Source organism: Apodemus sylvaticus, chromosome 6 (genome assembly GCF_947179515.1).
Source record: "Apodemus sylvaticus chromosome 6, mApoSyl1.1, whole genome shotgun sequence".
NCBI lineage: Eukaryota > Metazoa > Chordata > Mammalia > Rodentia > Muridae > Apodemus > Apodemus sylvaticus.
The window spans coordinates 21,048,321-21,062,793 of record NC_067477.1 but is presented as its reverse complement, the minus strand read 5'-3'; the positions used below and the strand labels follow the sequence as shown (position 1 = coordinate 21,062,793).

Sequence of the window (14,473 nt, the reverse complement as noted above, 5' to 3'; positions counted from 1 at the left end):
AAAAGGGTGACATAACAACAAAAATGGAAGAAAGTGAACAAATCATCAATTCCTACTATAAAAGCCTATACTCAACAAAACTGGAAAATTTAGATGAAATGGATGCTTTTCTAAACAGATGCCACATAACAAGTTTAATCAGGATCAGATAAACTATCTAAACAGGCCCATATCACACAAGGAAATAGAAGAAGTCATTAAAAACCTTCCAACCAAAAAAAGCCCAGGACCAGATGGATTTAGTGCAGGATTCTAGCAGACCTTCAAAGAAGACCTGATATCAATTTTCCACAAACTATTGCATAAAATAAAAAGAGAAGGAACACTACCTAACTCATTCTATGAAGCCACAATTACTCTGATTGTAACCAATCTTAACCACACAAGGACCTAACCAAAAAAAAAGAGAACTTGAGACCAATTTCGCTTATCAATATCCATGCAAAAATACTCAATAAAATTCTTGCAAACCAAATGCAAGAACTCATCAAAACCATCATTCACCACAATCATGTAGGCTTCATCCCAGGGATGCAAGGTTGGCTTAATATAAGAAAATCAATTAACATAATCCAATATATAAACAAGCTCAAAGAAAAAAATCACATGATACTCTCCTTAGATGAAGAAAAAGCATTTGACAAAATACGACACCCCTTCCTGTTAAAAGTATTGGAGAAACCAGGAATTCAAGGCCCATACTTAAATATAATAAAAGCAATTTACGACAAACCAACGGCCAATATCAAATTAAATGGAGACATACTTGAAGCAATCTCACTGAAATCAGGGACAAGAATGGCCACTCTCCCCATATCTATTCAATATAGTACCCAACTGCTAGCTAGAACAATAAGACAACAAAAGATAACAAGGGGATACAAATTGGCAAAGAAATAAAGGTATCACTTATTTGCAGATGATATGATAGTATACAGAAAAGACCCAAAAAATTCTACCAGAGAATTCTCCAGCTCATAAACAACTTCAGCAAAGTGGCTGGATATAAAATTAACTCAAATAAATCAGTAGCCTTCCTTTAAACAAATGATAAACAAGTTTAGAAAGAAATTAGGGAAACAACTTCCTTCACAATAGCCACAAATAATATAAAATATCTTGGAATAAATCTAACTAAACAAGGGAAAGACATGTATAACAATAATTTCAAGTCTCTCAAGAATGCAAATTGATCCATTCTTATCTCCATGTACTAAACTTCACTCCAAGTGGATCAAAGACCTCCATGTAAAACCAGACACACTGAAACTAATAGAAAAGAAACTGGGGGAGACCCTTGAGGACATGGGCACAGGGGAAAAGTTCCTGAACAGATCACCAATGCTTTAAGATCAAGAATTGACAAATGGGACCTCATAAAATTACAAAGTTTCTGTAAGGCAAAGGACACTGTTAAAAGGACAAAATGGCAACCATCAAATTGGGAAAGGATATTCACCAACCCCACATCTGATAGAGGGCTAATATCCAATATATACAAAGAACTCAAGAAGTTAGACCCCAGGGAACCAAATAACCCTATTAAAAAATGGGGTACAGATCTAAACAAAGAATTTTCACCTGAAGAAATTCGGATGGCCAAGAGGCACCTTAAGAAGTGCTCAACATCATTAGTCATTAGGGAAATGCAGATTAAAACAACCCTGAGATTTCACCTTACACCAGTCAGAATGGCTAAGGTCAAAAACTCAGGAGACAGCAGGTGTTGGTGAGGATGTGGAGAAAGAGGAACACTCCTCCACTGCTGGTGGGGCTGCAAGATGGTACAACCACTGTGGAAATCAGTCTGGAGGTTCCTCAGAAAACTGGACATGAGACTTCCAGAGGACCCTGCTATACCTCTCCTGGGCATATACCCTAAGGATTCCCTGGCATGCAATAAAGACACATGCTCCATTATGTTCATAGCAGCCTATTTATAATAGCCAGAAGCTGGAAAGAAAACTGATGCCCCTCAAAGGAGGAATGGATACAGAAAATGTGGTATATTTACACAATGGAATACTACTCAGCAATTAGAAACAATGAATTCACAAAATTTTTAGGCAAATGGTTTGATCTGGAAAATGTCATCCTAATCGAGGTAACCCAATCACAAAAGAATACACATGGAATGCAATCTCTGATAAGTGGATATTAATTAGCCCAGAAGCCCTGAATACCCAATGCACAAATTGCATAACAAATGACTCCCATGAAGAAGTATGGAGAGGGTCCTGATCCTGGAAAGGATTGATCTAGCATTGGAAGGGAATATAAGGACAGAGAAAAAGGAGGGAGGTGATTGGAGAAGGGATGGAGAAAAGAAGGTTTATGGGACATATGGGGAGGAGGGATCCGGGAAAGGGGAAATCATTTGGAATGAAAACAAATAATATAGAAAATAAAAATATTAAAAAAAAGAAATCGAAGATCTCAGAAAATAGAGAGATGAAGAAGATATTCGATTAAAAGAAAAGAAAATGGAGAGATCTCCCATGCTCATGGATTAGCAGAATTAACATAGTAAAATTGGCCATCCTACCTAAGGCAATCTATACATTTAATGCAATCCCCATCAAAATCCCAACACAATCCTTCAAAGACATTGAAAAAGAAATTCTCAAATTCATCTGGAAAGGCAAAAAACCCAGAAGAGTGTAAACAATTATGTTTTTTCTACATTCCTTGTTTACATTCCAAATGCTTTCCCCTTTCCCGGTTACCCCCTCCCCATATGTCCCATAAGCCCTCTTCCCTCTGCCCATTCCCCAATCAACCCCCTCCCATTACTCTGTCCTGGTACTACCCTACATTGCTACATCAAGACTTTCTAGGACCAGGGTGCTCTCCTTTCTTCTTCTTGGGAATCATCTGATATGTTAACTGTGTCTTGGGTATTAAGAGCTTCTGGGCTAATATCCACTTATCAGTGGCTGCATTCCATGTGTGTTCTCTTGTGACTGGGTTACCTTACTTAGGATGATATTTTCCAGATCCAACTATTTGCCTAAGAATTTCATGAATTCATTGTTTTAAATGGCTAGGTGATTCACCATCCCTGACCTCACTTTACTACAGAGCAATAGCAATTAAATAAAAACTACATGGTATTGGAACAGAGACAGACACGTTGATCAAGGGAATAGAACTGAAGGCCCAGATATAAAACCACACACTGACAGATACGTGACCTTTGACAAAGAAGCCTAAAATATACAATGGAAAAAAGAAAGCATCTTTAATAAATGGTGCTGGTCTAACTGGTTGTCTGTATGTAGAAAAATGAAAATGGAACCATATTTGTCAAGTCACCTTGTACAAAGCTCAAGTCCAAGTAGATCAAAAACCTCAAAATAAAACCAGATACACTGAATTTAATAGAAGGGAAAGTAGGAAAGAGCCTTGAACTCATGAGCATATGAGGAAATTTCCTAAACAGAACTCCAATGGCTCAGGTCTAAGATCAAGAATTAATAAATGGGACATCATGAAACTGGAAAGCTTCAGTAAGGCAAAGAACATAGTCAATAAGACAAATTGGCAACCTACAGATTGAGAAGAAAATCTTCACTAACCCCACATCCAACAGATGGCTCACATCCAAAATTTATATAGAACTCAAGAGGCTAATCACCAAAAACCCAAACAAACCCAATCAAAAATGGGGTTTAGAACTAAACCAAGATTTTACAACTGAGGAATCTCGAATAGTCCAGAAGCACCTAATGTTCAATGTCCTAAGTGATAAGAGAAATGCAAATCAAAACAACCTTGAGATTACACCTTACACCAATCAAAATGGCTAAGATCAAAACCTCAGGTGACAACACATGTTGTCAAGAAAATGGAGAAAGAGGAACACTCCTCTATTGCTGGTGGGATTGCAACCTGGTACAACCAACTCTAGAAATCAATCTGGAGGTTCCTCAGAAGATTAGAAATAAAAACTCAGGAGACTGGAGGTGTTGGCAAGGATGTGAAGAAAGAGGAACACTCCTCCACTGCTGGTGGGAATGAAAATTGGTATAACCACTCTGGAAATTAGTCTGGCCATTCCTCAGAAAACTGGGGACGTCACTTCCGGAGGACCCTGCTATACTACTCCTGGGCATATACCAAGAGGATTCCCCAGTATGTAATAAGGATACATGCTCCACTATACTCATAGCAGCTCTATTTATAATAGCCAGAAGCTGGAAAGAACCCAGGTGTCTCTCAACAGAGCAATGGATACAAAAAAATGTGATATGTATACACAATGGAGTACTATTCAGCCATTAGAAACAATGAATTCATGAAATTCTTAGACAAATGGATGGAGCTGGAGAACATCATACTAAGTGAGGTAACCCAATCTCAGAAGATAAATCATGGTATGCACTCACTGATAAGTGGATATTAGCCTAGAAACTTGGAATATCCAAGACATAATCCACATATCAAATGATGTCCAAGAAGAACGGAGGAGTGGCCCCTGGTTCTGGAAATGCTCAGTGCAGTAGCATAGGGCAATACCAGTACATGGAAGTGGGAAGGGGTGAATGGGGGAACAGGGGGAGGGAAGAGGGCTTATGGGATTTTCAGGGAGGGGGCATCCAGAAAAAGGGAAATCATTTGAAATGTAAATAAAGAATATATCGAAGAAAAAAAGAAAAAAAAAAAAGGTCAGAAGAGGGCATCAGAATATCTGGAAGTGGAACTATAGGCAGTTGTGCTGAGAGGTTTGGTTTCCTTAAAACCCAGATATGAGCCAGGCAGTGGTGGCACATGCCTTTAATCCTAGCACTTGGGAGGCAAAGGCAGATGAATTTCTGAGTTTGAGGCCAGTCTGGTCTACAGACAGACTTCCAGGGCAGCCAGGGCTACACAGAGAAACCCTGTCTCAAAAAATAAAAAATAAAAAAATTAACAGATATGGTATGTGGGAAAAAAAGAAAAGAAAAAAGGGAAGGGGTGGATGGGGGAACAGGGCTTATGGGACTTTCGGGGAGTGGGAAGCCAGAAAAGGGGAAATCATTTGAAATGTAAATAAAAATATATCGAATAAAAAAAAAGAAAATTGGAAATAGATCTACCTGAAGACCCAGCAAGACCACCACTCTTGGGAATATACCCAAAAGATGCCCCACCATGCCACTGGGGCATGTGTTCTACTATGTTCATGGTGGCCTTATTTGTGATAGCCAGAAACTGGAAACAACCCAGAAGTCCCATAACAAAAGAATGGATACAGAAAATGTGTTGAATTTACACAATAGAATACTATTCAGATATTAAGAATGAGGACATCCTGAGTTTTGTAGGCAAATGGATGAAACTAGAAAATATCATCCTGAGTGAGGTAACTCAGGCTCAAATGTACATGCATGGTATGTACTCACTAATAATAAGTGGATGTGAGCCAAAAAGAAAAGTGGAGAATACCCAAGATACAGTCCATAGATCAAAAAGGTCAACAAGCTGAAGGGCCCAAGTGAGGACACCTCAGTCCCACTTGGGAGGAAGAAGAAAGCAACCACAGTAGGGGAGGGAGGGAGGAACCTAGGAGGGAAAGGGAACAGGGGTTTTTAGGAAGAGGAAAACCTGATCTGGTATTGGGTGAGGGGAAAGGACTGAAGCCCTGAGGGCCAGCAGAAAGAATGGAAACAGGCAACCTCGGAAGATAGGAAGCTGGGGGGGGGGGGGGGGAACTCCAGAATGCACCAGAGACCCGGGAGGTGAGAGACTCTCAGGACTCAAAGGAAGGGGCCTTAGATGAAATGCCCTACAGTAGATAGAGGGAACTTATAGAGCCCACCTCCAGCAGAAAGACAGGGTATCAAGTGAGGGATGGGGTTACCATTCCACAGTCACAACTCTCACACAATAAGTGTTCCTGTCTGAATGAATTACAGGGATGGAAATGGAGAGGAGTCTGAGAAAAAGAAGGTCCAGTGACAGGTCCAAAGTGGAATCCAACTCATGGGGAGGTCCCAAGGCCTGAAACTATTACTGAGGCTGTGGAGTGCTCACAAAAGGGGATCTAGCATGACTGCACTCCGGAAGACCCAACCAGCAGATGAAAGAGTCACCTACAGATTGAGAAGAAAATCTTCACTAACCCCACATCCAATAGAGGGCTCACATCCAAAATTTATAAAGAACTCAAGAAGCTAATCACCAAAACACCAAACAACCCAATCAAAATACCATCAGAACAGGTAACACCAGAGATAACGAGATGTCTAGAGAACATAAGCAACAGTTACCAAGGCTACTTGGCATCATCAGAACACAGTTCTCCTACCACAGTGAGCCCTGGATACCCCAATACACCAGAAAAGCAAGACTGTGATTCAAAATCACACCTCATGGTGATCATAGAAGACTTAAAGGAGGACATAAAAAACTCCCTTAAAGAAATACAGGAGAACACAAGTAAACAGCTAGAAGCCCTTAAAGAGGAAACACAAAAATTCCTTAAAGAATTACAGGAAAACACAAGCAATCAGGTGAAGGAATTGAACAAAACCTTCCAGGATCTAAAAATGGAAATAGATACAATAAAGAAATCACAAACAACCTTGGAGATAAAAAAAAAATCTAGAAAAGAGATCAGGAGTCATAGATGTAAGCATCACCAACAGAATACAACAGAAAGAAGAAAACGTCAGTAACCTAGAGAAAGAGATGCCCATGAACATACAAGAAGCCTTCAGAACTCCAAACAGACTGGACCAGAACAGAAACTCTTCCCAAACATAATAATTAAAACACCAAAATCACCAAAGAAAGAAAGAATATTAAAAGCAGTAAAGGGAAAAGAGCAAGTAACTTATAAAGGCAGACCTATCAGAATTACACCAGACTTCTCACCAGAGACAATGAAAGCTAGAAGATCCTGGGCAGACCTCATACAGTCCATAAGAGAACACAAATGCCAGCCTAGGCTACTATACCCAGCAAAACTCTCAATCATCATAGATGGAGAAACCAAGATATTCCATTATAAAACCAATTTATACAATATCTGTCCACAAATCTAGCCCTACAGAGGATAATACACAAAAATCGCCAACACAAGGAGGAAAACTACACCCTAGGAAAAGCAAGAAGGTAATCTTTCAACAAACCCAAAAGGAGATAGCCACACAAATATAAAAATAACATAAAAAACAACAGGAACCAACAATCACTATTCCATAATATCTCTTACCATCAATGGAAACAATCCCCCCCAAATAAAAAGACATAGACTAACTGAATGAAGAATACTTAAACAGCAGCCAGTGTTTTGCTGCATACAGGAAACCCACCTGTGTGTCAAAGACAGACACTACTTAAGAGTGAAGGGCTGGAAACCAATTTCCCAAGCAAATGGTCCAAAGAAACTATCTGGAGTAGTCATTCTAATAGCAAATGAAAGCAACTTTCAACCAAAAGTCATCAAAAAAGATACCAAAGAAACTGCATACTCATCAAAGGAAAACTCTATCATGAAGAACTCTCAGTTCTGAACATCTATTCTCCAAATGGAAGGGCACAACATTCATACAAGAAACTGTATTAAAACTCAAAGCACACATTGCACCTCACACAGTAATAGTGGGAGAATTCAATACCCCACTCCCATCAACGGACAGATTATAGAAGCACAAATTAAACAGAGACACATTGAAACTAACAGAAGTTATGGACCAAATGGATTTAACAGATACCTATAGAGCATATGCTAAGACAAAAGAATTTACCTTCTTCACAGCACCTCATGGTACCTTCTCCAAAATTGACCACATAATCAGTCAACAGATACAAGAAGATTGAAATGATCCCATGTATCCTATAAGATATCCATGTACTAAGGCTAGTCTTCAAAAGCAACAAAAACAACAGAAAGTCCACATACACATGGAAGCTGGATAATGCCCTACTCAATGATAACTTGGTCAAGGAGATATGAGGAAAGAAATTAAAAGACTGTACTGGTTGGTTTTGTGTGTCAACTTGACACAGGCTGGAGTTATCTGAGAAAAAAGAGCTTCAGTTGGGGAAGTGCCTCCATGAGATCCAGCTGTGGAGCATTTTCTTAGTGATCAAGGGGGTGGGTCCCTTGTGGGGTACCATCCCTGGGCTGGTATTCTTGGGTTCTATAAGAGAGCAGGCTGAGAAAGCCATGGGAAGCAAGCCAGTAAGGAACATCCCTCCATGGCCTCTGCATCAGCTCATGCTTCCTGACCTGCTTGAGTTCCAGTCCTGACTTCCTTCCATGATGAACAGCAATGCAGAGCTGTAAGCTGAATAAACCCTTTCCTCCCCAACTTGCTTCTTGGTCATGATGTTTGTGCAGGAATAGAAACCCTGACTAAGACAAAGACTTTTTAGAGTTTAATGAAAATGAAGGCATAACATACCCAAACTTATATGGGACTCAGTGAAAGCAGTGCTAAGAGGAAAACACATAGCTCTGAGTACCTGAAAAAAGAAACTGGGGACAGCATACACTACATACATGAAAGCTCTAGAACAAAAAGAAGCAAATAAACCCAAGAGAAGTAGATGGCAGAAAATAATCAAACTCAAGGCTGAAACCAAGCATGTAGAAACAAAAAGAACTATACAAAGAATCAACAAAACCAGGAGATGGTTTTTTTTTAATTTGGTATATTCTTTATTTACATTTCAAATGATTTCCCCTTTTCTGGCTCCCCACTCCCCTCAAGTCCCATAAGCCCTCTTCCCTCTCCCTGTTCCTCCATCTACTCCTTCCCACTTCACTGTTCTGGTATTCCCCTATACTCTTGCAGTCTTTCCAGAACCACGGGCCACTCCTCCGTTCTTCTTGGACATCATTTGATATGTGGATTATATCTTGGATATTCAAGGTTTCTAGGCTAATATCCACTTATCAGTGAGTGCATACCATGATTGATCTTTTGAGACTGGGTTACCTCACTTAGGATGTTCTCCAGCTCTATCCCATTTGTCTAAGAATTTCATGAATTCATTGTTTCTAATGGCTGAATTGTACTCCATTGTATAAATATACCACATTTTTTGTATCCATTCCTTTGCTGAGGGACACCTGGGTTCTTTCCAGATTCTGGCTACTACAAATAGGGCTGCTATGAACATAGTGGAGCATGTGTCCTTATTGCATGCTGGGGAATCCTCTGGGTATATGCCCAGGAGTGGTATCAAGGACCTCCACATAAAACCTGACACACTGAAACTAATAGAAAAGAAACTGGGCAGGCGGTGGTGGTGCACTCCTTTAATACCAGTGCTTGGGAGGCGGAGGCAGAGGCAGGTGAATTTCTGAGTTCGAGGCCAGCCTGGTCTAAACAGTGAGTTCCAAGACAGCCAGGGCTACACAGAAAAGCCTGTCTCAAAACAAAAACAAACAAACAGGAAAGAAACTGGGGAACACCCTTGAGGACATGGGCACAGGGGAAAAGTTCCTGAGTAGAACACCAATAGCTTATGCTCTAAGATCAAGAATAGACAAATGGGACCTCATAAAACTACAAAGTTTCTGTAAGGCAAAAGACACTGTCAAAAGGACAAAATGTCAACCAACAGATTGGGAAAGATCTTCACCAACCCTAAATCTGACAGAGGGCTAATATCTAATATATCCAAAGAACTCAAGAAGGTAGAATCAAGAGAAACAAATAACCCCATTAAAAAATGGAGTACAGAGCTAAACAAAGAATTTTCACATGAAGAACTTCAGAGGGCTGAGAAGCACCTTAAGAAATGTTCAACATCATTAATCATTAGGTAAATGCAAATCAAAACAACCCTGAGATTTCACCTCACACCAGTCAGAATGGCTAAGGTCAAAAACTCAGGAGACAGCAGGTGTTGGCAAGGTTGTGCAGAAAGAGGAACACTCCTCTACTGCTGGTGGGATTGCAAGATGGTGCAACCACTTTGGAGATGGTTCTTTAAGAAAAACAGCAAGATAGATAAAACCTTAGCCAGAATAAGTAGAGGGTACAGAGACAGTATCCAAATTAAGAAAATCAGAAATGAAAAGGGATATATAACAACAGAAACTGAGGAAATTCAAAAAATCATCAGATCCTATTACAAAAGCCTATACTCAACAAAACTGGAAAATCTGGATGAAAAGAACAATTTTCTAGACAGATATCAAATACCAATGTTAAATAAAATCAGGTCCCAATACCCCTAACATTCATTAAAAGACTCCCAACCAAAGACCAGGATCAGATAGGTTTAGTGCAGAATTCTATCAGACCTTCAAAGAAGACCTAATACCAATACTCTCCAAACTATTCCACAAAATAGAAACAGAAGGAACACTACACAATCCATTCTATGAAGCCACTGTTATCCTTAGCATTCTCCCTTGGAGATGGCAAAGTTTCTGTATAATCAAGAACTTCTCACAATTTCTTTTCATAGAGCACCTCATAAGATATTATTTTCCTACTTCTATCATGTTTAATGTTCCAAATAGATTTTTACAACTGGTTGAGTGCACATTACTTTTATCTTCCCAAGATATCATGTATACTTAAGAGGCATTTAACTATAGTAAAATATTTTGATGACTTAAAAAATGTCAATACTCAGTTGTAATTTTAAAATAAATTTTATTAGTTTAATAAAAGTAAAATTTTAAAAAGATTGTAAAAATAAAAATACAGTATGATTGCAGAAGAGAAAGAAAGAGAGATATATAGAGACAGAGAGACAGACATAAAGACAAAGGGAGACAGACACAAATACACTGCCAGAGACAGAGAGGTGGAACGAAAAATAAAACAAATACAAGGAAGACAAGCACCACCCGCTTTCCCACTATTGTAGAAGCTAAAGACAATGTAAACCTGAATATACAATTAATTGTAATGATAACTGAGTTTGGGAGATGAGGGGTAAAGTAATTCTGTATTCCAATGTATTTTCTGTATATCTGTTGGACTATAACATTTTTATAATGAATGTAAATATGGAAATAATGAATACACATTCACCAAAATAAAATATTTTTTGAAATAAATCCCTTCCTCATATTTAAAATGCCTTTACCACCTGGGAAATAGGACACTTAGTCATATCCTAATATTTTGGAATCTATGCTATTTTTAATTTCAAATTCTTCCTGACAATGTGAAGCAAATAAATAAATAAATAAATAGAACATGTCATAGATGTCATAACTTACATAATAATGTCCAAATCTTTTATGACATCAAAATTAAACATGTTGATTTGCACATTACATGTAGTTTTGATAAAGATATATACATAGACACACATATCTACTCTCCATTATAAGAGTGTAGTATCAGAAGAAACCCCCTACAAACACATTGGCCACTTCATCTGGGTCAACAGTACTTAGAACTCCATCTGACTACATCTACAAATCCAACCACACACACACACACACACACACACACACACACACAGTATTACCTTGGAATGTATTATCCTTTTGTATTTTTCCTTTCAAGGGCTATCTGTTGAGTTCTTAGATCATTTGTTTGGCAGTTTGGAGGTTTTAGTGTTTCATGCTTTCAGTTCTTTATATATTCTAAATATTAACTCCTTGTCTAAAGTACAGGTGACAAAGATTTTCTCCCATTCTGTAGCCTATCCACTCACTCTGCTGACAGTTTCCTTGTTATTCAGAAATTATTAAATTTCGTAAAATTCTACTTGCTAATCTCTGGGTTGGATAATCTTGTTATTTTCCTGTGCTTGAGAGCTCTAATAAAAAAATCTTCCCCTGTTCTCACTTCAGCAGCACATATACTAATACTGGAATGATACAGAGAAGATTACCATGGCCCCTGCTTATGAATGACACACAAATACATGAAGTGTTCCTTATTTTCTAGATAGACCATCTAAATGGTCCCATAACCCCTAAACAAATACAAGTTGTCATTGACAGTCTCCCAACCAAAAAAAAAAAAAAAACAAAAACAAAAACAAAAACAAAAAAAAACAAAAAAAAAACCACCGGACCAGATGGTTTTAGTGCAGAAGTCTATCAGACCTTCAAAGAAGACCAATACTCTTCAAACTATTCCACAAAATAGAAACAGAAGAAACACTACCCAACTCGATCTATGAAACCAAACAAAGATCCAACAAAGAAAGAGAACTTCAGACCAATTTCCCTTATGAATATTGATGCAAAACTACTAAATAAAATACTTTCCAACTGAATCCAAGAACACATCAAAATGATCACTCACCATGATCAAAGAGGCTTCATCCCAGGGATGCAGGGATGGTTCAATATAAGGAAATCCAACAATGCAATCTACTACATAAACAAACTCAAAGAAGAAAAACATATAATCATTTCATTAGATGCTGAAAAAGCATTTGACAAAATTCAGCATCCTTTCATGCTAAAAGTCTTAGAAAGAACAGGAATTCAAGGCCCATATCTAAACATAGTAAAAGCAAACCAGTAGCCAATATCAAACTAAATGGAGAGAAACTTGAAGCAATCCCACTAAAATCAGGGACTAGACAAGGATGTCCTCTCTCTCCATATTCATTCAATAGAGTACTTGAAATTCTAGCTAGAGCAATTAGACAGCAAAAGGAGGTCAAAGGGATACAAATTGGAAAGGAAGAAGTCAAGTTATCACTATTTGCAGATGATGTGATAGTATGATTTAAAAAAAAAAAAAAACTCCACCAGAGAACTCCTACAAGTGGCTAGATATATCCAGAATATGGAAAAACCTTCCATGCTCATAGATTGGCAGGATTAATATAGTAAAAATGGCCATCTTGCCAAAAGCAATATACAGATTCAATGCAATCCCCATCAAAATCCCAACTCCATTCTTCATAGAGTTAGAAAGAGCAATTCTCAAATTCATCTGGAATAACAAAACACCCAGGATAGCTAAAACTATTCTCAACAGCAAAAGAACTTCTGGGGGAATCAGTATCCTGGACCTCAAGCAGTAGTACAGAGCAATTGTGTTTAAAAACTGCATGGTATTGGTACAGTGACAGGTAGATCGATCAATAGAATAGGATTGAAGACCCAGAAATGAACCCACACACCTATGGTCCCTTGATCTTTGACAAAGGAGCAGAAAACATTCAGTGGAAAAAAGATAGCTTTTTCAACAAATGGCGCTGGTTCAACTAAAGGTCAACATGCAGAAGAATTCAAATCAATCCATTCTTATCTCCTTGTACTAAACTCAAGTCCAAGTGGACCAAGGACCTCCACACAAAACCACACACACTAAAACTAATAGAAAAGAAAGTGTGGAAGAGTCTTGAGCACAGGGGCACAGGGGAAATTTTCCTGAACAGAATACTAATATCTTATGTTCTAAGATCAAGAATTGACAAATGGAACCTCATAAAATTAAGAAGTTCTGTAAGGCAAGGGACACTTTCAAAAGAACAAAATGGCAACTAACAAAGTGGGAAAAAAATCTTTACCAACCCTGCATCCGACAGAGGGCTAATATCCAAGATATACAAAGAACTCAAGAAGGTAGATGCCAGAGAGTCAAATAACTCTATTAAAAAATGGGGTACAGAGCTAAACAAAGAATTTTCATCTGAGGAATATTTAATGGCCGAGAAGCACCTAAAGAAATGTTCAACATCCTTAATCATCAGAGAAATGCAAATCAAAACACCCTGAAATTTCACCTCATACCAGTCAAAATGGCTAAGACAGCAGATGTTGGCCAGGATGTGGAGAAAGAGTGCCACACCAACTCCAGTGTCATCTTTGTGACATGACAGTATGCCATTAAGGCAGACAGGAGAAAAATACCCCTCGGGGCTAGGCTCCCTGGAAGTCTCTGGCAATGTGCCCACCTCTGGCCTTGAAAAGGGCCTCGATGTTCTTCAAGGATACTATGCTTCCTGGGTTATGGGCTCTACACTGTGTCTTTCTTCTTCCTATTCTTAATTCTTTATACAGCACGATCACAGCCTACAAGCTGGTTAATTGATAAAGGAGAACTTGGTATTCCAGTGGAAAGAAAAGAGGATGTGGTGATTTTTACACCTACTGCTTCCAGTCCTAAACTCAATGAACTCATGTTGAACTTAAGTGAAAGAAAGTCTTGGAATGCTTTTCATCAGGATCCGTCTTTATCACTAGCCTTAGCAAAGGTAATCCACAAAGAACAGAGACATTAAGGAATGTTATGAATAGTTTGGAGCAGAAAGAATACAGTATGAAAAAGTATAGAATACTGATGAGCTATTGCTTTTATACAGGTATTTATGATAAGAATGTAATAGATGGATAAAAGCATTGAAGGGTAGAAGGTCCTATAATATTCTTTAGATTATAGACATAGATTAGCTTGAGCCAGACTACCTTGGTGCTTGCTGTCCAGGGCAGCATAGAAAGCTCTTGTAATGATTATGTGCTCATTTTTAAAACATTTTGACTTTTGGTGACACAAGAAGGCTTATGGCATACAAATTGGTCTGAAGACCCAGGTTCTCC

General features: G+C 38.5%; 1 protein-coding gene and 1 non-coding gene across 5 annotated transcripts in view; one reads left to right on the top strand and one right to left on the bottom strand.

Annotated features, from left to right (window-relative positions):
* Tc2n (tandem C2 domains, nuclear) overlaps positions 1–14,473 on the bottom strand; it is a 133,539-nt gene that overhangs the window by 59,419 nt on the left and 59,647 nt on the right. The window lies entirely within an intron of this gene.
* LOC127688078 (U6 spliceosomal RNA) lies at positions 11,749–11,855 on the top strand. Its single transcript, XR_007978542.1, has one exon. It is a non-coding gene; the product is annotated as a U6 spliceosomal RNA (small nuclear RNA).